We start from the raw sequence: 26,922 nt of genomic DNA, 5'->3' as shown, positions 1-26,922 counted from the left end.
GGGGGGGTGCCGGGGGCCCAACCCGCAGCCGGCGCAGCCAGCACAACCAGTGGGGCCAATCCTTCAACCTCCCCGGGGGACCTGGCCAGCCAGGAGGGGGCAGCTATACTCCAGGAGGGGGCAGATGGGTTGTTACACCCCTTGGCTTATGTTTCATTCTGTGACGCAGAGAGACATTGGTCTGTATGGGAGAAGGAAGCTGGCGCGATCAAGCTCGCGTTGGTCACGTGGAGACACTGGTTAGAGGGGGCGAGGGTACCTTTTGAAATCTGGACTAATCACAAAAATCTTGAGACCCTCAAATCGCCCAAATCCCTAAATGCCAAACAGTTGCGATGGGCTGATTTTTTTCTCCAAGTTTCAATTTACGTTGCATCATTTCCCGGGCTCGACTAACTCTCTGGCTGACGGCTTGTCACGCCTTCCCCAACATGCTAGTCAGAGAGACGTCATTGTGGACTCAATTTTCACCCCTGCCCAATTGGGAGGAGCGGTCACGACAAGAACCCAAGCAGCTAAAATCCCACGCGATCCCCCTTGCTCTCCCCCCTCCTCCGTTTTCCAACTCCTGGCTGGAGAAGTTCAAAGATGGCTTCTCTCGGGAGGACGAATCTATCGTGCAAGGGGTTCAAGACTGTCTCGAAGGGGGGGATGGTCTGTGCTACGCTGCAGGCAAACTTTATGTGCCTATTTCCTTCAGAAAAGAGGTCATGGAAGCGGCTCATGGCTCTAAGCTAGCGGGACACTCTGGATTTGTTAAATCTCTGCAGCTCCTCCGTCATCAATTTTGGTGGCCGCACATGCGCAAGCTTCTTTTAGACTTTGTACGCACCTGTCAAATGTGTGCTTTGAGTAAACCCAGGGGGGAAGGTTCCGGGACGATTAAAACCTTTACCTACACCCAGAGGTCATTTCGGGGGGGAACGTGGGGGAACGCAGTTCCCCGGGTGAGGTGCAGGCCTGGGGCCAGGGAGGGCCTTGGCGGGGCTTCCTCACACTTCCGCCGGCCTAGCAGGTCCACCGCCGGGCTCCTGATGTCAGGGGGTGTGGCATATGCTAATGAGTTGTGCTAATGAGTTCCCCTAGCTCTTTTTCTACGAAATGACCCCTGCCTACACCCAACAGACCCTGGGAAGTGATTTCCATGGATTTCATCACTGACTTACACCCCAGCAGAGGGAAAATGGTTATTTGGGTGGTGGTGGATCTGTTTTCCAAACAAGCACATTTTATTCCGTTCCCATCCATGCCAACTGCTAAAGCCTTGGCTAAGGCGTTCCTCACGCACATTGTACGTCTCCATCTTTGGCCAACGAAGGTGGTCTCCGACAGAGGCACACAATTTGTTTCCACTTCTTCGAAGGAACTAATGAATATTATGGGGGTGGAGAGGGGATTGAGCAGTGCATATCACCCGGGAACAGACGGACAAACTGAACGGGTGAATCAGACCTTGGAACAATACTTACGGTGTTTCATGAACTATCAACAAACTGACTGGTGTGACTTGTTGCCTCTGGCTGAATATTGTTACAATAACACTTTCCATACGTCCATTGGAATGTCGCCCTTTAAAGCTGTGTTTGGCTATGACAGCCCTCCTATGCCGTTCCTGGGGAGGCGAGAAACACTACCCCCTGGGGATGCTAGCGTTTGGTGTCAATCTTTGCAACAAGCTTGGCCGTTGTTATGTAAGACATTAGAAGCCGCCAAGGCGGCTTATAAGAAACAGGCTGATAGAGGTAGGGTGGCGGGTTGGGCTCTACGGCCTGGAGACTATGTGTATGTATCCACAAAAAACATCAAAATGTTACGTCCCAGTCGAAAATTGGGTTGGAAATTCATTGGACCTTTAAAAGTGCATAGGATTATCAATGAAGTTGCGGTGGATGTTGAACTGCCTAAGAACCTACGTTCTTTACATTCTGTGTTTCATTTCAGCCTCCTCAAGAAGGACAATGGGTCTTGAAAATGGCGACCGGAACATCCGACCCCTCCTCCCATTCTGGTGGATGGGGAAGCGCATTATGAGATTGCCAACATTCTGGACTCTAAGATAAAACGTGGCAAACTGTTCTACCTAGTGGAATGGGTTGACTTCGGACCCCAGCACCGTGAATGGGGGGAAGTAGGGGATATTCGGGCCCCTAACATGCTCAGAGACTTTCACAAACAGTTCCCGGAGAAACCGGGAGGTCTCCCGCCCTGACCGGGAGGTTGGGGTAAAATGTATTTTTGAAGGGGCAGTATGTCAGCAAGCTGTCAAAGAGCTCTGTGTATCTATTAAGTTGCTTTAAGTTCCTTTCTGTTTTCTCTGGGCCAGACTGTTGTATGCATTCCTTTCTATGAATGCTATTACTGCTTTGAAACTTAGTTATCTTCCAAGGACAGCAGTTGTGGAGACGAAACCAGTTAGCTGGATTGATGTCCAGCATGCTATAGTGTGGGAACCAATTATATGTTTAACTTTTAGGAGCAGTTGATTCTCAGAGAGTTTAGGCGCGCAATTTATCCTAATCATGCAAGCGGGAATCTCACCCATTGGCCCTGAAGGTTTATGAATTAGTTTATTATCTTGTGCTTAAGCCGTTGTAACCATTCTAAACAGTTCCTGTGTTCCAGCTTCTTCAATGCTTTAATAAATACTACCTTGATACAAGAGTGTGTTTATCTGGATGCTTGAGGGATCGGACACCAACCTGGGAGCCAGCCAGAACTCCGTTCCTGTGCGTTCCTGCCCAAAAACAGCCCTGCACTTAGGTCATTTTATGTGCTGATAACAACATTAACCAGGATCAGGAGAATCTGAAATTCTCACCTGTTGCAGGAAAAGGTGGCTGGGTGGTCCCACCTACTGGCTGGGACGAGTAAGTACCTTCCAGGCACCGTTCCAGGTGCCGCTCTTGAGCTTCCATGTCTTCGGCTGCCTGGGATCTGCATGCCTTTGAGGATGCCTCATCCTATACAAACGGTATCGTGACAGAAAGGCCACGAGTCAGACTCTTCTGCAGCACACTGATGGCGACCCTTCCAAAGCTCATAGGGAGACTGGGATGCTAAAACACCCCTGGAGGAGGAAGTGGAGCCGGGGGGGGGGGCTCCCTGCTCTGCTGGCACAGCTGAAGGGTCCGCTCATAAAATGGGACTGACTTCTGAGTGAACCGGATTGGACACCGACTTGGCCCTCCCTGCGTGCCACCCTGAGTTTGCTGCTGCTGAGTGAAAAGAAAATGAGGGCGAGGAAAGGACAGAGGACACTGCCACCAGGCAGGGCACATAACAGTCCATTCAGCTGTAATTGGCTTTGCAATTTTGGCCTGCACCATCATCAGAGATTGCTGCCAATTTCTCTGTGAACAGATCTGATGGCCGAACTTAGAATCACAGAGTTAGAAGGGGCCATAGAGGCTATCTAGTCCAACCCCCTGCTCAGTGCAGGATCACCCTAAAGCATCCTTGGGCAAGTGTTTGCCCAGCCACTGGTTGAAGACTGCCAGTGAGGGGGAGCTCAACACCTCCCTAGGCAGCCAATTCCACTTCTTTTGTTGCTCAGTCGCACAGTTGAGTCTGACTCTTTGCTACCCCATGGACCGCATCACACCAGGCCCTCCTGTCTTCCACCGTCCTCCAGAGTTTGCTCAATTTCATCAATAACACTGTCTAACCATTTCATCCTTTGCCATCCCCTTCTTCTGTGACCTTCAAACTTTCCTAGCATTAGGGTCTTCTCCAGTGAGTGCTCCCTTCTCATTTGGTGGCCAAAGTCTTTGAGCTTCAGCTTCAGTCTCTGGCCTTCCAGGGAACAGTAAGGGTGGATTTCTTTTAGGATTGACTGATTTGATCTCCTTCCAGTCCAAGGTACTCTCAAGAGTCTTCTCCAGCACCGTAATTCAAAAGCATCTAAGCTGGTCCAATGCAGTTTAGTGTAATCCCCCCTAATATCCAGCCAGTACCTTTGTGCCCTTAATTTAAACCTATTATTGGTACCTCTGCTACCAACAGGAACAGCTCCCTGCCCTCCTCTAAGTGACAGCCTTTCCAATGAACACTCCCAAGTCCCTCAGCCTTTCCTCGTAGGGCTTGATCTCCAGGTCCTCAATCATCCTTGTCACTCTCTTTTGCACCTACTCCATTCAGTCCATACACTTTTTGAAGTGAGGCCTCCAAAACTTGCGCACAGAACTCCAGGTGCAACCTGACCAATGCAGTGTACAGCAGGACTATGACATCTTGTGATTTGGATGGGGTGCCTCTGTTGATACAACCCCAAAACTGCATTAGCCTTTTTTGACGCTGCATCACACTGACTGCTCATATTTAGCTTACAGTCCACGCATACCACAAGACCGTATTCATGTTCAAAAGTAATTAGCTGAGAGCCAATCACTTGGTCTCTCGTTTCCTGCTGTTCAGCAGTGAATGTTGCCAAACAGGTTTGCACTGGATTTTCCCAAAACTGCCCATGAGCAAGGACACTGCTGATTCAAACTAAATCAGCCATTAAGTGTCACTAAGGACTACTCAGATGATCATGGAAGGCCAGTATTTTATTGAAACACAGCATTTGTTGGTGACTGATTTATAGCATCAGTGAGTGATCTAATTGTCTGTCTAAGCAATTGGCTGCTGAATGGAGCTGAATGGAGCTGTAATGCAGCAAGGGTGGGGAAGGTTGTAGAACTCAATCAGGCTGTGTGCATATGTCTGTGAACAAAATGGCAATGGTTCTGTACTACCAGGTGTCAGGAGGGTGTTATCAAACCCCTCCTGCCTACGCAGGAGCCCACCCTGTTAGCTCTCACTGGCAGGGAAACGCTAGCCCATGACCCTTTCCTGGGGGACCCGGGGTCCTGGCACCCTAACCAAAAAGAGATGGAACACCTACAAAGGGAGGGGGCCGAGGCAGCGGGAACCACTGGGCTAGGCACCAAAGGTGTAACAGGTGGAATGAAGGATGGCAGGTCAATCGAGACCAATTCCCCTTTGAATTATGGCTGGTGGCACAGGTGATTTAAGAGGTGGATCATGGGCGGGATTCCAGGTAAACCGACAGAGGGAATAACAGATGGAAGTCAGGTGAAACCGGGGAAGAAGGAGATGAGGGGAGTGACGGAGGAGGATGGAGGGGAGTGAAAAGAACTTGAACTCGTCTGAACGTCTCCCCCATCATTGTTGGGGAGTGACGTTTACTCCGATACAACAAATCTGAGGAGAACCTGCTCTCTAAAAAGATTCCTGTCTACACCTCCTGGATCCCGCCCATAAACCGCTCAACCCCTCCCGACAACCCGGACCTGACACCAGGTTAGTTAGAAATACAGTAAAACTACCTGTCAAAAGAGCAACAAACTATCGATATGATTGCCAAAAAAGCTGGAGTGAAACTGGTGGCTCTTTGTGCCTCCCTGGCCAGCTTTGGAGCTGCACATCCCTCTTCTGTGCTTAGGGCTGCCAAGTGGGGGTGGGGGGTAGGTAAACCCCCGCTTTGGAGGCCCGATTTCCGCCGCCGCGGAATCGGGCCCTGGGGGGGACTCCGCCCCCCAAAGCGCAGCTTGGCTGCGTCACCAGAGGTGACGCAACCACGTTGATCATGTTGGGGGCGTGGCCCCAATCGTCGGAGGGAAAACTCTATGGTTTTCCCTCTGACGATTGGGGCCACGCCCTCAATGTGATCGACGTTGCGCGCCCCCCCCCGGAGGTTGCTGAAATTGGTCCCAAGTAACTGATCCATTCTTGGATGCTTCTCCTGTCTACTGTTTTAGGATTATTGATTGAGTGAAGGTTGTTAATCTGTCACTCTGAGAGCTGTACAGTTTGAACCAGGAAAAACAAAAAAAACCCAAAACCAAGCAAATAAACGGAATATGTGCAGGACAGCAGTCAAGCGTCCTTTGCTGTATTTTATGCGACTGTCTTATGACCTTCTTTCGTATTCTCCGAATGGCCACTAGGTAATGTGAAATGTTTCCCACATATGTAATAAGATTGTCCTTTAATTGATCTTCATGATGAGTTGCAATATTTATCTCTCCAAGCACACCATATCATCTGTGATTGATTTTTGTTTTGCCCAGTATCTTGCTCTAAGCCATCAAATAGTTAGTAAAGGTTGCATGGGGGGGGGGGGGGGGGGAAACCATATTGCCTGATTTTGTCCACTGTGAATCACTTACCGGGAAACTGTTAAGCAATGAAATGAAATGGCATATCTTTGTATTTAGAAGAAATGCATGCGGTCTTTCGTTATGCTAGTCACATAAGAGTTCTTGACTTTCTGATTTACTCATTATTGGTTCCCCATCTTATCTACCTTGAAAATCAAAACACAAATTATTTTGTCTGTTCACTTTTCTGCTTTATTGGAGTGTACCCTTGGATTTGTTTTTAAAAAAAGTGTTTTGCATCCGTTGAAAGAAAGAAAGAAAGAAAGAAAGAAAGAAAGAAAGAAAGAAAGAAAGAAAGAAAGAAACCCTGCAGTGGGCAAACAATATCAATTAAAAATTACAGTGCAAAAAACCTGCCTTTCATGTGTAGCGCATGTCCCTGAGCAAGATTAGCATTGCTGTGAGCATGTTGGCCTAGTCAGTTCATTGCCTGAGGAGAGTTTGGAGGCAAAATTCATCCGCACAGCTAGCGCACTTGAAAGACTCTAGCACACGGCTGTGTTTCAGGCCTAGCAACAACAAAACACCTGCTTGAAGTTAAGAGAGAATAGCAAGCTGGCTTGAGTTCAAAAGAGCAGAATGGTAATCACACGTTGCTTAACAAAAAAGTGAATTACTGTGTTCCTTTGTCAAGAGGTAGCTGATTTACATTGTATCTTCTTGGCAATGCCCAATGGGTTAGAACTTTCTAGATGCACACGGTCAAACATTAGCACAAACAAAAGGGAGGGGAAACACTTGACGCCTGTGTAATTCAATCAAACACATTTGACTGCATAAGGTTTGTGTTAACAGCTTCCTAGTGGCTGATAGAGACAGGAGCAGACAAAAACCTCCTGCTATTTCTTTTCCTTTCAGCACTCTGCAATCCAGCCCCAAATCCTGTCATATGATAGACTTCTGCTTATCAGAGATGTTCTTAATGTACTTGACAATGAATGGCCACATATTAAACCAGCTTGCCTCCCCCCCCCTTCCTCCACATTAAAGGGTGAAGATTCAGGCTGTTACTGCTGACTACACCAGCATTTGTTTGAAGTTGATTGGTAGAAAATAAAATCTCAGTTTATTGACAACAGACAAACTCTGAATAATACGTTCTAATTTTGACGGGATACTTTTGTTCTGAAATTGAATTTTAGATACATGCATTGTGATTGTTTTTAGATTCCTTTTCTTACAGGGTGTTGACTGGCATGGCAGAGAGGTAGATCTACCATTGCTATCTTAAGGCTAGGAATAAAGAAGTGGGAATGCAACCAGTGCAATCAAATGAAAATGACAGTGTTATTTATGGAATTCACATTTTCATCATCAGCAATTCATATATGTTATCTTGGTGAATGACTAGATTCACATATGACTAATGACAACCTCACACTGATTTTGTCAATGCGGGCATTCCCAAGTTGTTGTTGTTCAGTCGCACAGTCGAGTCCGACTCTTCGCGACCCCATGGACCAGCTCACGCCAGGCTCTCCGGTCCTCCGCCACCCTCCGAAGCCTGCTCAACTTCATGCTCATTGCATCTATGACACTGTCCAACCATCTCATCCTTTGCCGTCCCCGTCTCCTTTGACCTTCAATCTTTCCCAGCATCAGGGTCTTCTCCAGTGAGTGCTCCCTTCTCATTGGGTGGCCAAAGTATTTGAGCTTCAGTTTCATTATCTGGCCTTCCGGGGAACAGTCAGGGTGGATTTCTTTTAGGATTGACTGATTTGTTCTTCTTGCAGTCCAAGGGACTCTCCAGAGGCTTCTCCAGCACCATCGTTCAAAAGAATCTATTCTTCGGTGCTCGGCCTTCCTTAGAGTCCAACTCTCGCAGCCATACATGACTACTGGGAATACCGTTGCTTTGACCATGTGGACTTTTATTGGCAGGGTGATGTCCCAAGTGCAGGACCACATTCTTAAGCTTCCACAGCCTGCGGTTCAGCGTCTTAACCACTTGAGCAAGATAGCAAAACCAAGAAGAAACAGATGAAACCTGAAGTTTTGGGGAAGGAGGAGAAGGAAGCCTGGGAAGCAACTCAGAGCAAGCCACAGTAAGACGAGCTCTGTAAGCTCTTGGAGGATTGGCTACACTAGGGGTGTGTGGCCTAATATGCAAAGGAGCTCCTGCTACCAGTAGAGCCGCCTGAAAAATAGTGGCAGGGCCAAATCGACACATGGAACCAGGAGTGGGAGGAACTGCTTGCCTCCCATGGTCGTTTTCTTTCAGCAAGAGAGGGAGGGAGAGAGGGAGGGAGGGAGGGAGGGAGGGAGGGAATTCTGAAGTCTCTCCAGCCTTTGCATGGCATCTGGAAGCTAATTTGCTCCATCATTGCTGTTTTAAGGTGTGTCCCACTCCCTGGTCACATGTTAAACACAACTTCAGTTTGTCTTTCCCTCCATATTGTCTAAACCAGAAGTCCCCAATGTGGTTCCCATGGGCCCCATGGTGCCAGTCAGTACCTTTCCTGATGTCCGCCAAGTGATTTAGGCAGGGGTCATTTTGTAGAAAAAGAGGTGCAGGAGCTCATTAGCATAACTTATTTGCATATGCCACACCCCCTGACATCACCAGAAATGTTTCAGAAGGCAACACCCACCGCTCAGGCTCCACTGGACTGTTTTGGATTGCTAGCTGTTGGGGGGGGGGACGTGCAGATCTGTCCTGGCAGAGGAGGGAGAGCCTGTACCTGAATAAAACTTAGCCTTAAAGGTGCCACTGGACTGTTTTGGACCAGGGGTGGCAGGGGGAGCTCTGCAACCTACCTGGTTGCTTCTTGCTCTCACTGAGGGCTGTTGGGAGCAGGGGGTGGGGCTTGTTACATGTGCCCGCCCCCTGGGCTCTTTACTGCCGGAGCTCCGTTCCTGTGCGCTCCTGCAGGAAAGGACCCCTGGTTTTAGGAAAGTGGGTTGGGCCACGTGAGGCTTTGGCCCAGCACGCCCATTGGAGGTTTGATCCCTTGTGCAGATTATTATTTAAAAACAAAACGTTGCATTAAAAACATTGCCACCGCAGGATAAGAGTTGTCGAGCCACTTCTTTGTACATTCTCTCCAAAAAGTGCAACCGGGGAGAAATTTTATTCCAGAATTTTTTTAAAAAAGGTCTTGAAGAACGTCCGTGCAAGTGCTTGCAAAGCCGCTGGTGCGGGATACTTTCTGAGCTGCTGAAAAACACCGGAGACAAATGGCACTCGGTACGGCTGAGGTTTACCAGCTGGACAAATTCGTATTCTCAGCTGGATAATTACGAACTCCGGTGGCATCACTTTGGTTCGTCCAAATACACCTCAGAAGTTTGCTTCAGGCAGAATTCAGAAGCGGCTCTGTTGACATCGCTTTGCCTTTACAGATGCACAGTAGCTGGAAAAGAAAGTGTGGCTCAACCATTTCCATACTGCCTGTGCTACTCTCCGCTCCATGCCTACCAACCATTGGGAAATAGATGACTGAAATCAATAAAGTCAGTCATAATCCCCCTAATGATGTCTTCTCCAAATTACCTTTCTATTTTCTTTTAAAGATAGAACTTCCTCAAAGAGGGAATAAACCTTTAAGACACGAAAAATTTTATGCCCATCTCTGAAACTCCACAATGGAAGAATGGGGGAAGAATGCAAAACATCCCCTCACCCCTCCCCAAACCGCAGAAATAATTTAGCTCTCTTGTCATAGCTGACTGACAGCTCTAATAAATTCCTACATTTTAAGCAGCCTTACATTTTGCATGCATTTGCTCCCTACTTCTGTGCAGAGTGGAACATCTATTGTCAAATGCATAAAATAACATTAGGAATGCAAACTTAATGTAGCCCATGGTAATGTGTTATTTAAAACTTATGAGCCCGAATAAGGGCTTATTTCTTCCAAATTGAAATTTATAGTTTCATTTTAGAGTGCTAAGTTGAATACTGATGGGGCTGAGACATGTTGCCATAAAATGGGAATGCAAAACAAAGCAAGGAGCTTCCAGGCATTAAACAGCCACTATAGAAAGGCAGAGGAGCATCTCTCACTAGTGGGTCTAAGTTACCTGCATGAATGAGGGAGAGGACAAGGCCAAACCGGCGCATTCTCACCCTGCACACTAGACACCAAGGATGGTCCACGTCAAGCTCAGAAACAACCCCAAGGCCCCTGCCACACGGCAGGGAAAACTCCAGTCAAAGCGCGGCTAAATAGAGCCGCACCAAAATAGAGATGCTGCGGGCGGGAACCCACGGATCCCGTGCGCCGCGCGCCTTTACTCCCCGGCACGATCAGATGCCGGGGAGGAAGGGACGATCGGGAGGGGGAGGCTGCTGAACTGCGCATGTGTGAGCATGCGCAGTTCGGCTGGGGGCCGGGGATGCACCGGCAGCAAGATGCGCCAGTGATCCCACGGCCAGCGGTGATGTGGACCTACTGGATGAACCACATAGGTAGGTGGTTCAGTTTTGCTGCGGGGCAGTCGGGGGAAGGGCCGGATTGGGATCGGGCCCGCAACACTTCCCAGATGTTGCGGTGGGATCGCGCCCATTTGCTGCGCCCCCGATCCGGCCCACTCCTGGCCCAAAACGTCTCGTATGAACAGGGCCCAAAACTGGTTTCCGTCCTAAACAGTTCCCTTAGTGCAGGGGTGGCCAAACTGCAGCTCAGGGGCCACATGTGGCTCTTTCACACATGTTGTGCAGTGCTTGGCAGGGCAGCTGGGGAAGCAAAGGGGAGACATGCTTTTTCTCCCTCCTTCCCGTCTATTTGCTTTCTTTGTTTCTCTCTCTCTCTCTCCACCTCTTTCATTCTTTCTTTCCACCTCTCTCTTTTTCTCTCTCTCTTAGACAAATAAATATCACTAGCAAACAAATCTCATTGGACAAATAAATATCATTATCACTATCAGGTTTTTTTACCCCTTTTTATGTTTGGCAGTTTCATTTAATGTTAATAAAAAAGAAAATTTGCATATTTTAAAATAAAAACAGTGTGGATCACAACAAATTATGGCAGGTCCTTAAAGATATGGGAGTACCAGACCACCTCACATGTCTCTTGAGAAACCTGTATGAGGGTCAAGAAGCGACTGAACCAGATATGGAACAACTGATTGGTTTAGCATAGGAAAAGGAGTACGACAAGGATGTATATTGTCACCTTGCTTATTTAATATATATGCAGAGTACATCATGCGAAATGCTGGCCTGGATGAATCACAAGCGGGAATTAAGATTGCTGGGGAAAAGATCAACAACCTCAGATATGCAGACGATACCACTCTGATGGCAGAAAGTGAAGAGGACCTCAAGAGCCTCTTGCTCAGGGTAAAAGAGGAGAGCGCAAAAGTGGGCTTGAAGCTCAACATCAAAAAAACTAAGATCATGGCATCCGGCCCCATCACTCCTTGGCAAATAGAAGGGGAAGTCGTGGAAGTAGTGACAGACTTCACGTTCCTGGGATCCCAGATCACCGCAGACTGTGACAGCAGCCATGAAATTAAAAGACACCTGCTCCTAGGGAGGAAAGCGATGGTGAACCTAAACAGCATGATAAAAAGTAGAGACATCACCCTGCCAACAAAACTCTGCATGGTCAAAGCAATGGTATTCCCAGTAGTCATGTATGGCTGCGAGAGCTGGACTATGAGGAAGGCCGAGTGCCAGAGAATAGATTCTTTTGAACTATGGTGCTGGAGAAGACTCTTGAGAGTCCCTTGGACTGCAAGAAGATCAAATCAGTCAATCCTAAAAGAAATCAACCCTGAGTGTTCCCCGGAAGGCCAGATAATGAAACTGAAGCTCAAATACTTTGGCCACCAAATGAGAAGGGAGCACTCACTGGAGAAGAAGGCCCTGATGCTGGGAAAGATTGAAGGTCAAAGAAGACGGGGACGGCAAAGGATGAGATGGTTAGACAGTGTCATAGATGCAATGAACATGAAATTGAGCAAACTTCAGAAGATGGCGGAAGACAGGAGGGCCTGGCGGGATCTGGTCCATGGAGTCGTGAAGAGTCAGACTCGACTGTGCGACTGAACAATAACAACAAAAATAAAAACATGCTTGTAATATTTATTCAAGTTGTGCGGCTCTCAAACATCTGACATTTATTCCATGTGGGTCTTGAGCTGAGCACGTTTGGTGTCATCCACTAAAAACCGAGTGTGCAAGTTATTAAATTCACGGAGAAAATTCATCAGCTTTACATTGTAACAACAGAAATCATGAGATGTAATCTTTAAGGGACATTTATTTATTAAAACATTTATACCCTGTCTTTCCTCGTGGCTCAAGGCAGCCAGTTTGTAGTGGTTAAGAGCGGCAGACTTTAATCTGGGAGAACTGGGTTTAATTCCCCACTCCTCCACATGAAGCCAGCTGGGTGACCTTTGGTCAGTCACAAGTTCTCTCAGAGCTGTTCTCGCAGAACTCTCTCAGCCCCACCCACCTCACAGGGCGTCTGTTGTGGTGAGAGGAAGGGAAGTCAATAGTAAGCCATTCTGAGACTCTGAGTGAAGGGCAGGGTATAAATCCAACTCTCCTCCTCCTTCAGTACTGGAATTATTGTTAACATAAATGGCTTTCTTACATTTTCAAACCCTTCAATGTGCTTCTGAGTCACTGTGGTGTGCTGTCTGAAATGCCCATAGTGCTTCCTGCAATGCTGCCCCCCCCCCGGGCCTCTTCTCCCAGGCATCCCTTCTCTCCAGTGGAACTGCTCTCTACAATCTGGAGATGAGCCGTAAATCCAGGTGATCCCCTGGTCCCACATGGAAGTCAGTATCCGTAATCCAGGGAGACTTGGATACAGCTGGAAAGCCGGTTCATGTTTGCAGGAGTGGAACACGTGATGGTGAAGGGGGGGGGGGGCCAAGCATTCTTAAAATCCAAGCAGCCTTTCTTTAACCCCCTGAAAAACCAGAGTGTGATCATCCACGCTGCCTCTCCTGTCCTGCACTTTTGGCAACAAGTCACTTAACAGCCAATTGCATCTGGGCATGGATGTGTTGACATTAGGATCTTTATTACAGACACCTTCTGTCACACCTATCACTGATGCCTTTAACACCCAATTGCACTGTATCAATACTGCACTTGAGATACTCAATGGAGTCAATGCATCTCTGTGGAGCCACTATGACACCGAAGTGATACGTGCTCAGCAAAAAAGGGTGGGGGGAAGCAGCACTATTTGAAATGACCGTAGCACTTTGGAGACAGCTCAATAATTGAAGAAAATCGCTATGTGAAACCTTTGTCCCTGTATCGCTTGACTTGATGACAGGCCAACAACGGCCCCGTTCACACGAGGCGATTTGGCCCGGGAACGGGACAGTTTGGGGCCGGATCAAACCGGCGCGATCACACCACAACATCTGGGAAGCGTCTTGCTTCCGTGGCCGAACTGTCCCTTTCCCGGGAAAATGCGCCTCAAACTGAACCACCTACCTCGGTGGTTCAAATGGATGAGGTGCCTCTTCCCGGGCGTCTGATCGCCGGCGCGTCTTTGTACCGGCACAACCCCGGCCCGGATCCGAACTGCGCATGCTCCGACATGCGCAGTTCGGCCGGCCCCCGGTTAGGGCCGTCTTTTCTCCCCGGCGTTTGATCGCGCCGGGGAGAAAAGGCGGCTTGGCCGGGGATCCGTGGGATCCCACCGAGCCGTGTCAACATTGGCGCGGCTTTTAAAAGCTGCGCCTCAAGAGGCTTTTCCCCTGCCGTGTGGCAGGGGCCCTTAAATAACATCCAGTTTAGAATGGTAATGTGGGAAGGGCCGATGCTTACAGCATTCCCCTGATCCAGCAAGGTAGTAACTTTCTTGAAAAAAGGGATAAGGTCATCTGACATGACGTGACACAGTACTAGCCATCAAATTGACTACATAAACCATTTAAAATCTGAAAGGAGATAGGGGCACCCCAGGTGGGTGCTGGAGCTCTCCTGGAATTATAACTGATCTCCAGACCACAGCGACGAAATCCCCTGGAGAAAAGAGCTGCTTCCGAGGGTAGACTCTATGGCATTGTAACCTGCTGAGGCCCATCCCCAGGCTCCGCCTCCAAATCTCCAGGAATCCCCCAAGCTGGAGTTGAGAGTATTTGGGTTGGAGGGGTGATTAAGCATTTTGTTGGTTCATTCTAATAAATGGGAAATGAGGCTGCCTGAAAAACGGCCATTCTAAACTGTACTGTTGTCTCCTATATTGACCTCATGCAATATTAACAGTGGGCAGGCAGCAGAGGGCATCTGTAACAGCAAATCCTTGTAACTGGGGAGATTATTTTTTTTTTATCACTGAAAGGCTGACTGAGACAGCTCTGGCCTAATTTCACCTGACTTTGAATGTGTGCAAACCACAGGGAAATATGAACTGACTCCAGGCCGAGAAAACCAACAAAGACAGGAAATCATTTCAAATTGCACCCTTATCAATATTTTACAAAGCCTGTCTCACCAGACAGCTAGCGTCTCCCCCAAAAGGTGGGACATTGGCTTCCAACAATTTGAACTCTCCCATTACAGAAGTTTTAAAGTGCAACACTGACTGTCAAGAATTTTAAATCAGAAAGGAAAACCTGCTGTTAGTTCATATGGATGCACATTGCATGAAATTATCAATTACTCGCTTGGACTTAGGACACTTGGTTAGCACAAGCTTTTCATAGGGCTTGCAATAAATAATGTTTTGAAAAACCATTTATTTTATGTACTGTTCCCTGCCTACAGTCTACTAATAGGCTGAGCAATCATATATCTACTTGGAATTCATTAACATTGACACGACTGTGACCTTGAATTTTCAGATCAATGTCATCATACCATTAAAGTCCTTCCTGATACCCAGAAGCAAAAGGGGTTGCTTTTGTTTCAGCCTCAATCGCCTCCTGAAATCCCTCCGGTAATGCCTCAAAAGTTTGAGAGCTTTTTAATGTTTCTCCCACTGCTAAGAAAAACAGAAAATGGACTCCAACCTTGACCTTTGACAGAAGGACTCCCCAGTTCAATTAGTTTAAAGTATTTGCCAAATTAGGCAGTGAGATATCAAAGGATTTTGAGAATATTTTGTTTCTGAAAGAAATTTCTCAACAGGATGAAAGAAAACATACAGAATATGACATAGGTAGAATGCATGAGGGCAGTGAGAACGTCAGACATTAGGATTTTTTCTCTCCTTAAGGTTTAGTGTTTTTGTGAATTGTGTGTATTGTGCTAACTGATGGTACCTTAAAGTTAACAAGAAGTGAAATGTATACAAGGATGTACAGATGAAACTGGGCACATTTTGAGGCATTCATTCCTCAGAGAAATAACCTTACAAATACAAAAATATTAAGTACAATGCTTATTTGTTTGGTTGCTGATTCTGTATAATGTCTTTCAACAAAAAATATATACAACAGCAAATGAACATCAAAACAAAAATTTAAAATATTTACCAGTAAAAATATCAGATGTGGGTTTTTTTGGTTTGTTTGCATTTATAGTCCACCTTTTACAAGAAGAGAAGTCTGGATTAGGAATGGACACAAATCAGGAAAATGCCGTTCAGTTTGGTTCATGGTGTGTCTGGTTCATGAACCACAAATGGTCACAAACTTTTTGGGGATAAACAAGCCCAGTTTGTGAGGTCTGTGACCCAGCAGAACATCTCCCTGGTGTGCTAAAGACACCAAACTCATCTGAGATCTCCAGGTAACTCTCCTCTATCTGCCCTCCAAGTTTGGTGAGGATTGAGTTTTTGGGGTTCAAGTTACAGCCCCACAAATCAGGTGTCCCAGGAAAGTGTTTTTCTGGGGAAATGACTGCCTGGGAGGCCATAACTCAGACCCATAAATCCAATCCTCACCAAACGTGGAGGACAGGTAGAGGAGAGTCAGCCAGAGATCCTCAGCAGGTTTGGTGTCTCTAGCTTGCACAGGATCCACTCTAGAACCTCCAGCTGTCAAAATGACCATGTTGCATTCAGGGCAAAGCCTGGCCCTTTTACTCTACCTGGGTCTTTCAGGATACAGAAAATACAACAATAAAAAGTACAGCAGATCCAAGAGCAGAGTCTACAAACCAATCCAGAGTCAGAGAGCCAATGGTTCAAGTCCAGGGGTTGGGGGGAAAAGAGGGTCCAGGGAAGATCAAGGCTTGGGAACCAGTACAGGATACAAGGTCTAGGTTTCTAGCTGTAAAAGTAAGCAGAGGTTAACGAGAAAAGAATACAAGACAGCAAGTCTGGGTGCCAAGCAACTTAGCTTCCACACCAAGCCTTGCTCAGCACGGTCCTTTTATCAGCCTCCTTTTGCTGACTCCCCCCCCCCCCCCAGGTATTTCTTCTTTCCAGTGGATTCATCTTCCTCCAGGTGTAGATCCTTGCTGCTTCCTAACAGCCTATCAATCCTGATCCTGTAAAGACTTCACTCCAGGAATTAACATTGATGGCTGCTGCTGCTGCGTTGTCAGGTGAGTGCTCAGTCTTTTCTCTGCAGCTGTCAAGCACACCTTCATTCTTCAGTGCTCTGCAGGTTTGGGGGACCCCAGCGATGACTGAGGCTCTGGCCTCTGTGTCCTTTCTTTCTCCTGCCAGAATGAGCAGCCTGGACTGGACTGGAAAGCATCCTCACTTCCCCATGCTTTCCCTGTTGGGTCTGCTTCTCAACCCAGGTGGTTATTCCACCAGTGCAGACCCTGTCTCCTCCCATTACTCCTCCTCCTCTGAGGAGGAGGCAGCTGGCTGGCCCATGACAGACTGCCTTACAGGTGGTGATTGGCAGGCAGTCATTTTGACAGTCACGGGTTCGGGAGGTTCAGCAGGGTATAGGACAGATCCTGTGCAAGCTAGAGACATCAAAGGTCCTGTTCACACTAGGGGTTTTGAGCCGGGAGTGGGACGGATCGGGGGCGGAGCAAACGGCCGCGATCCCACGGCAACATCTGGGAAGCGTTGCCTGCCCGTCCCCGATCTGCCCTTTCCGCCCGAAAACCCGCACTACAAAGAACCACCTACCTGGGTGGTTCTTCTGCTTGAAGCGCCGCAAGCCGGGCCGTCGGATCGCCGGCGCGCTTTGCGCCTGCTCATCCCCAGCTCCTAGCTGAACTGTGCATGCTCCAACATGCGCAGTTCGGCAGGCTCCCTGTCTGAACTGTGTTTTCTCCCCGTCATCTGATCGTGCCAGGGAGAAAAGGCGCCGCGGCCCAGGGGATCATGGGATCCCGCCGCGGTGTCTCAACTTTGGCGTGGCTTTTAAAAGCCGCTCTTTGAGCGACTTATCCCCTGCCGTGTGGCAGGGGCCAAGGTCTCAGGGAACCTTCCCTGTATGCTCCTCTACATGTCCTCCAATTTTTGGCCCCCCTGTTGCTTTGAAGTTGGGTAAGCATTTAGATTGAGAGGAGACAGTCTGTCCAGAAATTTATCAATTCATGAACCAGCACAAACAATTGGAAAGTTCGTGGAAAGTTTATGCCAGCTTACCTGCCATGATCTTCCCTTTGCAAACCACAAACCAGCCAAAATAAACCACAAACTAGACCTCTCTCTAGCCTGTGAGCTAAGCAGGATGGGACATGGTCAGCACTTGGATGGAAGGCCACCGAGGAAGACTAGGGCTGCTGGCCTTCCATCCAAGTGCCATTGCAGAGGAGGGCAACGGCAAACGACCTCTGAAGTCTCTTGCCTTTAGGGCTGCCAAGCCACGGAAGGGGAACCGTACGTCTTCACAGGATCCCTGCCGCGGGGGACAGCGATACACGTTGCACCTCCGTCGCCAGGATGTGACACTACGCGTCGCTCTGCCAATGGGGCTGTTTGGAGTCCTGTTGCCAGAGCGACACATAGCATCACATCCTGGCAATGGCAGTGCAACGCGTATCGCTGTCCCTCACGGCAGGGATCCTGTGAAGACGCACGGATCCCCCGCCGCGGCTTGGCAGCCCTACTTGCCTTGAAAAACCCATGGCTGGAGTTGCTATAAGTCAGCTGTGTGACAGCTGATGGAGCCCTGCTTCTTCTTTACTGTGAGGCAGATTTTCCCACCAAAATGCTGTTCCCCACTCTGACTGAGCAGCCTCTTAGTAGTGTATTTTAATAATAGAATTATAACTTTCTGCATGTCCCACTCTGATAGAGAAGTTATTTGACTTTTGTCCAGGCCAATAAATCCCTTTTCATAATGGCACTTGACACAAAGTAAAGTTTCAAACAGAAAGGTTGCTTTATTAAACAGGCATAGTTGAGTTAGGAATAGGGCAGGGGATGAGAAGTGGAGGTAAATTTGGTTGTTTATATAAATTATAATACTATTTTGAATAGGCAACAGAGTATAATTGAAGTTTATATTCTTAGAGACTCAGTTCTTAACTGTGAGAGGTTTGTTTGTCTTGGAGATTTCTTTCAGCAACAATGTGCCTTAATAAAGTTTCCTAAAACTGTCTTAGGCTGCCATCACAGCAGCGAGGAAATGCGGGCGGGAAGCGAGGCTGCTTGCCCTGGGGCGAACCTACGCACGTTTGCACAATCAGACTTCTACCCGCCCACCCCGCAGTTCCGGATGATACTGAAGTTTCCCTGGTGGCTTTTTATGATGCTCCTGCAACACAATGAGACACCCCAAGGATGACTCCGGGATGCTGGACAGATGTGTCCGTCTGATCACATCCCTTTAATCCGCGGGGGGATCGCATATCTTTCGCAGCTTCTTGTACGTATGATTGCAGCCCTAGTTTCCCAGAAGTTAGTACTTTCTTCCTGTACTTAAATACTTCCCTTGTGGGATTACAACTTTCCCTTTTGACTCTCGACGAGTTTTAGATCATTTCCCTTTTCACACAAACCAGGGGTTCTTTCTGAGTTGAACCCTCTGAATAACCGGGTAAGAAATATCCTCCTCTTTCTAGAAGTGATAATCTTTTTCTGTTTGACTAGACTGGCAGTTTTCAAGCTACTGTCCAACCTCTTCTGTCAAACCTAAACCCCAGTTATGGAGACTGTGAATAAATGAAAATTAGCTAGGGCTGTCAAATAGACTTTTAAGTCCTGATTTCTGAACTCTTCCTCAAATGTGTGGGCATACGGTAAGAACTTTTCCTCAAATGTGTTGGTACACACTAACGGCAAGGAGTTGTTGAACTGGAACTTTTCTGTTTCCCTCAGACTGACACACACACTCCTCCTGACTGGCAACTGCCAAGCCAAAGTCCAAAGGAGGACTCACTCCCTCTGACAAGACTGACAAGACTTTCTAAAAGCTCTTCTCAGCAGGCACTGAACAATCAGAGAGAAGGGTGTGCATGCAAACTGTGCTTTACAGTGAGGCATTAGCCCCTAATCTCCCAGCTCTTTGCTTTTGGAGGTCAGTTCGCCACAATGGTACATCCTTCTTCTCCTCTTTCTTCTTCTACAGGAAGACACAGGTCTTGCTCCATCAGAAAAACACAGAAGGGTATAAAACCCCTACCTGGCTTTGTTAGCATCCAGTGCAATTTCTTCCCCTCCTAAATCCAGTCTTTCTGTAGCATCTCCTGTATTCATTCATTCAGCGCACACTCTTTGAATTTCCTAATAAGACTGAAGAGCAGATGAATGTTTTCAATGAACAACTTAAGGGTTATCTCACAAGCATGTTGGCTAGGCACAGAGGAGCCTTAAGAGTGGCCAGAGCATCTGGTTGCTTCACAATAAGAGGGAGGGAAGTGACTGTGAGCTTTTAAAAGCTTTTCAATGGATTTGTATGTCGGGGGAGGGTAGCGGGTCTGTAGCCATGGTGTGCAAAAAAAAGTGGTGGTGCCCCATCAATCATTTGCCAGCATTATGGGTTGGTGTGAAATCTGTCACACGTCTTCCAGGTGTAAATTCTCTTTGTAAAAAAGGAAGGAGTTGGGGTAAAAAGTATGAATCCTGTCATACATCTTCCAAGGGTGAATTCTCTATGCAATTGGCTAGAGCAGAATCAGCAGTTCGCCGGACTGAAGAGTCCTGATCTTAGAAGCCTGCAGGGGTGGGTGGGGGGAGTGAAATCATGCTGGAGTAAGATCCAGGTAGTCAGCCATGTTGGTCTGAAGCACTAGAACAAATTTAGAGACCAGTGGCACCTTTAAGACTAAAAAAGGTTTAAACCCATGTTGGAGTAAAGCAGAGAAAGGGATTAAGGAATGAAGGGATAAGAAAGGTGTTGTAGCAGGCTCAGAAGAAAGTAAAGAAGAAGACCGAGAGAACAGGACAGTGTTTCATAATAGTCCTGTAGAACTCTTATTGCTGGGGAAATTATTTTTGACAGAACGGGAGACAAATGATGAGGAATTTAGGTCCAGATGTAAGTAAGCACAAACCTTATTTCGCTAATATTGGCTGACTCACAGGAATCTCATTCACTGGGGAAGGCTGTGGTGTTTGAAGTGTCTGAAGACGGGAAGTTGCTGGGAAAGGATCCCACCTGTGGGCGTCTCAGGGATGATCATGCCACTGTTGCTTGACCCGATCTTTGTTCACTTGGAAAAGAATCCCACTCACAGCCAGATCCTTTGTTTATTTCATTCACTTTATAAATAGTCTACCCTTCTCACTGAGAATCAAAATGGATTACAAAGTGTAAATCAATGCAATAACCCACATGAAACATCTAATAAACAAAGTAATAAGACTAGGATTATAGCAATTTGAAACAGAAAGTATAATTACACGTGGTATGTAATGCAGAAAATTATACACAAATCATATCAGAAAATGATAGATAAAAAGCACTGCAGTAAGAGGAGGATAATGCATACAGCAAACAGACAGTACATAATATACCATGATACAGTTCACAGCCCTGTTCATTTTATAATGAGCCAGTTTGTGAGCCAGTTTGGTGTAGTGGTTAACTGTGCAGACTCTAATCTGGGAGAACCAGGTTTGATTCCCCACTCCTTCAGTTGCAGCTGCTGGATGACCTTGGGCAAGCCATGGTTTTCTCAGAGCTGTTCTCTCAAGAGCAGTTCTTAAAAGAGCTCTCTCAGCCCCTCACAAGGTGTCTGTTTTGGGGAGGAGAGGGGAAGGGAAAGGAGTTTGTAAGCCACTCTGAGACTCCAAGTGAAGGGCGGGATATAAATCCAATCTCCTCCTCCTCCTTCTTCCTGAACCATTCCATTGTCCTGTAGCCCTATTACCTTTATTAAAATGCCCTCTTGAACCATTCTGTTTTACATAGTTGGCAGAATGACAAAAGTGTGGAAGCTTTCCTGAATGCCTCAGAAACGCCATTCCAAAAATGGGAGCCACAACAAATACGTGTGTATGGGCAGTTGTTGTTGGGTGGCACCATTAGAATCCTTGAGTTAGTCATTTACAGAGAAAAGAAAGTTGAATTTACAGTTTCAGGTTTCAGGAGCTGGAAGAAGGCTCTCATACTTCTTTAATTCTGCAAACTATGTAAAACAGTTGCTTGGGAGGGCATTTTTTATAAAGCTTACATAGAACAGGACTGTAGTCTATGCCACAATGTATGCTATATATTATTGATTTGTTGTGTATTCTATCGTGTTCTTACAGCATTGTTTTCATTTTTTGCAATACCATTTTCTCCATTGCTTGACATAGCATGTCTGGTACTTTTTTTTTTTTTTTTTTGCATTTTTGTAAGCCTAGTCCTATTGTATTGTTTATTAGATCTCTCTTGCTGTTTGATTACATTTGATACCATGTAGTCCACCTTGAGTTTCAAGCACAAAACTGGAAAATAACTAATAGAGTAAATAAATAATGATGGGATGAACTCTGTACTCATTTGCGCGCCCCCCCCCCAATAATTTTTTTCTGGTTATGGACATGGGGGGAAGGAAATAAACAAATAAATTGCAACCAAAAAAAGAGATGGGGGGGAGGAGGGGAAGAGAAATGTGTGGGAGGGAAGAGCAGCAGCGTTCCGGTCTGTCATCGTGGCCGTGGCTGCCCCGTCCATATCTAATGTAAGGGTTATGGAATGTCATAATCCTCTCTCTGAGCTCTTTTGTAATAGGAATGATGACTAAATTTCTTGTGTCTTATCACACTGTCACAGGCTTGAACCAGGAGTAGGAACTCTGAAGAAAACACAGCGTGGAAAGGAGACAGCAGATGAGCAGATTAACTTGTTGGTTGTATTTTTTTTAAGGGAAAAGAAGCAGGGCCACAATCGGAACGAAACAGACAAGATTCAGAGGCCTACAGTGCTTTAAGCCACCCACAGCCTTCCCTTCCTGTTATCCCTCTCAACCTTTACTTACTTAAAAATATATAGAGAGATACAGATGTTATCTCTTCCATGTCCTTCCTCCTCTGAAGATCTCTCTTAGACATTTAAAGTCATTATGGCAGGAGATGGGGTGAGCAGTTAGCAATTCAAATCTCAGAAGGGTGGCATCCAGTGGGTTGGAAGGATTTCAAGAGGCCTTGAACAAACATCAGAGCTTGGATCAAGATGTAACATTTCCCTTGGTATTCAAGCACATCATCTGGGCCTTACATAGAACCTACTGCAGTATCTGCATTTAAAACAAACATACATCCCCCCCCCCATCCCCTTCTCTTGAAGACATTTACAACCTCCAAGCATCTGAAGGTTACCTATGGACCAGAGGAAATGCCAGGCTTAGGGGAGGGGGCTCGGAAACATACCCCTTGAATCAGGTAATGTGAATTGTGTCTTTCCTCAACAGGGAAGAGCTAGGCACTCATGTCTCCTATTCCACAGGGTGTGCCAGGGCTGGGACTAGAGCTGAGCTCCTGCAAGTCAGGTTTCACCAGCTCAGGGGCATTTAATCCAGCTCTTTCCTCTCTCTCTGAAACAACAGAGATAATTTTGTGTGGTTTTCCCCCTGCAGTTTCCACCTGGAATAATCCCATGTTTGAAATCCTTTTATATCTTTTGTCTGCCAAGACTCAAGAACGTCATCCTCCATTTAATACTAGGAACTGATGTAAAGATGTGTTGTACTAAATAATCTGACAAGTGATACAGATGCAACAGCATCTTTTTAAAACTGTAAAGGAAAATGTATAACAAAGTCTGTCCATGGATGCATTGAGGTCAGTATAACAATATTTTATTCTTACTCTTCTGTTGTATTATAAGTCTGTCCATGTTTGCATTGAGGTCAGTATTGTCTGAGACTGACAGCAGCTCTCCAGTGTCTCAAGCAGAGGTCTTTAACATCACCTAAACATCACCCTGCCAACAAAAGTCCGCATGGTCAAAGCAATGGTATTCCCAGTAGTCATGTATGGCTGTGAGAGTTGGACTGTAAGGAAGGCCGAGCACCAAATAATAGATTCTTTTGAACTATGGTGTTGGAGAAGACTCTCGAGAGTCCCTTGGACTGCAAGAAGATCAAATCAGTCAATCCTAAAAGTAATCAACCCTGACTGTTCCCTGGAAGGCCAGATAATGAAATTGAAGCTCAAAGACTTTGGCCACCAAATGAGAAGGGAGCACCCCCTGGAGAAGACCCTGATGCTGGGAAAGGTTGAAGGTCAAAGAAGACGGGGACGGTAAAGGATGAGATGGGTACACAGTGTCATAGATGCAACAAACATGAAGTTGAGCAAACTTCAGAGGACGGCAGAAGACAGGAAGGCCTGGTGTGATCTGGTCCATGGGGTCACGAAGAGTCGGACTCGACTGTGCGACTGAACAACAACAACAAAAATTGTGATTATGTCTGCCATGCACACCATAGCTGCTGCCAAGAACATTGGTCCATCAAAGAGAGTATTGTCTACTCAGGCTGTGATCACACACTCCTTTAGATCCGACATAGGTGCAAATGCCTGATGGATCTAAAGGGAGCAATCAGACAGCAACATCTGGGAAGCATCCTGCAGTTGTCAGCAACCCGTGCTGCTCCGCCACAGAAGTGGAGTTAAAAGATATTGGGGAAAGTTCGGTGTTATTCAGATAAGGTGGGCCACAGGCAGACTTTTCTGTCTGATCGCTCAAGCATCCTCTCATGCTGTTGGGATGGTCTGATCAGGTCATCCTGACACAGGGCCGTGTCCCCGCCCCCTTTGCAATATGCACATCATCACAAACTCCATAGGGGGCCCTCAGTGTGGAGGTGCGATTCCTTGTTTATGTGCTAATAGCCACTGATGGACTTCTGCTCCATATGCTTATCTAATTCCCTCTTGAAGTTGTCCATGCTTGTAGCCGCCGCCACCTCCTGTGGCAGTGAATTCCATGTGTTAATTGCTCTTTGGGTGAAGAAGTACATCCTTTTATCTGTTCTAACCCGACCGCTCAGCAATTTCATGGAGTGCCCACGAGTTCTTGTATTGTGAGAAAGGGAGAAAAGGACTCTTTCTCTAACTGTTCTATCCCATGCATAATCTTGTAAACCTCAATCATGTCTCCCCTCAGCTGTCGTTCCTCCAAGCTAAAGAGCCCCAAGCGTTTTAACCTTTCCTCATAGGGAAAGTGTTCCAACCCTTTTATCATTCTAAGGGAAGAGCTAGGCACTCATGTCTCCTATTCCACAGGGTGTGCCAGGGCTGGGACTAGAGCTGAGCTCCTGCAAGTCAGGTTTCACCAGCTCAGGGGCATTTAATCCAGCTCTTTCCTCTCTCTCTGAAACAACAGAGATAATTTTGTGTGGTTTTCCCCCTGCAGTTTCCACCTGGAATAATCCCATGTTTGAAATCCTTTTATATCTTTTGTCTGCCAAGACTCAAGAACGTCATCCTCCATTTAATACTAGGAACTGATGTAAAGATGTGTTGTACTAAATAATCTGACAAGTGATACAGATGCAACAGCATCTTTTTAAAACTGTAAAGGAAAATGTATAACAAAGTCTGTCCATGGATGCATTGAGGTCAGTATAACAATATTTTATTCTTACTCTTCTGTTGTATTATAAGTCTGTCCATGTTTGCATTGAGGTCAGTATTGTCTGAGACTGACAGCAGCTCTCCAGTGTCTCAAGCAGAGGTCTTTAACATCACCTAAACATCACCCTGCCAACAAAAGCCCGCATGGTCAAAGCAATGGTATTCCCAGTAGTCATGTATGGCTGTGAGAGTTGGACTGTAAGGAAGGCCGAGCACCAAATAATAGATTCTTTTGAACTATGGTGTTGGAGAAGACTCTCGAGAGTCCCTTGGACTGCAAGAAGATCAAATCAGTCAATCCTAAAAGTAATCAACCCTGACTGTTCCCTGGAAGGCCAGATAATGAAATTGAAGCTCAAAGACTTTGGCCACCAAATGAGAAGGGAGCACCCCCTGGAGAAGACCCTGATGCTGGGAAAGGTTGAAGGTCAAAGAAGACGGGGACGGTAAAGGATGAGATGGTTACACAGTGTCATAGATGCAACAAACATGAAGTTGAGCAAACTTCAGAGGACGGCAGAAGACAGGAAGGCCTGGTGTGATCTGGTCCATGGGGTCACGAAGAGTCGGACTCGACTGTGCGACTGAACAACAACAACAAAAATTGTGATTATGTCTGCCATGCACACCATAGCTGCTGCCAAGAACATTGGTCCATCCACGAGAGGTATTGTCTACTCAGGCTGTGATCACACACTCCTTTAGATCCGACATAGGTGCAAATGCCTGATGGATCTAAAGGGAGCAATCAGACAGCAACATCTGGGAAGCATCCTGCAGTTGTCAGCAACCCGTGCTGCTCCGCCACAGAAGTGGAGTTAAAAGATATTGGGGAAAGTTCGGTGTTATTCAGATAAGGTGGGCCACAGGCAGACTTTTCTGTCTGATCGCTCAAGCATCCTCTCATGCTGTTGGGATGGTCTGATCAGGTCATCCTGACACAGGGCCGTGTCCCCGCCCCCTTTGCAATATGCACATCATCACAAACTCCATAGGGGGCCCTCAGTGTGGAGGTGCGATTCCTTGTTTATGTGCTAATAGCCACTGATGGACTTCTGCTCCATATGCTTATCTAATTCCCTCTTGAAGTTGTCCATGCTTGTAGCCGCCGCCACCTCCTGTGGCAGTGAATTCCATGTGTTAATTGCTCTTTGGGTGAAGAAGTACATCCTTTTATCTGTTCTAACCCGACCGCTCAGCAATTTCATGGAGTGCCCACGAGTTCTTGTATTGTGAGAAAGGGAGAAAAGGACTCTTTCTCTAACTGTTCTATCCCATGCATAATCTTGTAAACCTCAATCATGTCTCCCCTCAGCTGTCGTTCCTCCAAGCTAAAGAGCCCCAAGCGTTTTAACCTTTCCTCATAGGGAAAGTGTTCCAACCCTTTTATCATTCTAGTTGCCCTTTTCTGCACTTTTTCCAATGCTATAATATCCTTTTTGAAGTGTGGTGACCAGAACTGCACACAGTACTCCAAATGAGGTCACACCATTGATTTATACAGGGGCATTATGATACTTTTTCCCACCATAGAGAACAATGGAGGGGATAGGGCCGACGTGTTTGGGGGCCCGTAGAATTGGACCCCCTGGTTCAATGTTCTTCAAAAGTGGTTGGCATCTTGGGGAGATGCTCCAGCAGCTACTCTGTGAGTTCGGAGCCTCTCCCTCAAACCCTCTCCCCTCCAGCCCCAAGAAAATACCCTATGTTTTTGCCATTGACTTCAATAGCCCATAGGATATAATGGGGCCGAATTGCCGCCAAAATTCGGCGACAATTTGGCGGCAAGCCGATTCAGATCAGAGAATCTGAATCGGCCTGCAGCAGCCCAAAAGTGGTCTGAATGGGCCATTTTCAGGGTTGCATTCGGTTCGGAAGAACCGAATGCACATCCCTACCGAGTACTGATCTCTGTGGTACCCCACTGCTTACCACCCTCCACTGAGAAAATTTCCCATTTTTATACT

This window comes from Gekko japonicus, unplaced genomic scaffold (genome assembly GCF_001447785.1).
Source record: "Gekko japonicus isolate JY-2015 unplaced genomic scaffold, Gekko_japonicus_V1.1 scaffold60, whole genome shotgun sequence".
Taxonomy (NCBI): domain Eukaryota; kingdom Metazoa; phylum Chordata; class Lepidosauria; order Squamata; family Gekkonidae; genus Gekko; species Gekko japonicus.
This window is presented reverse-complemented; position numbering follows the sequence as displayed.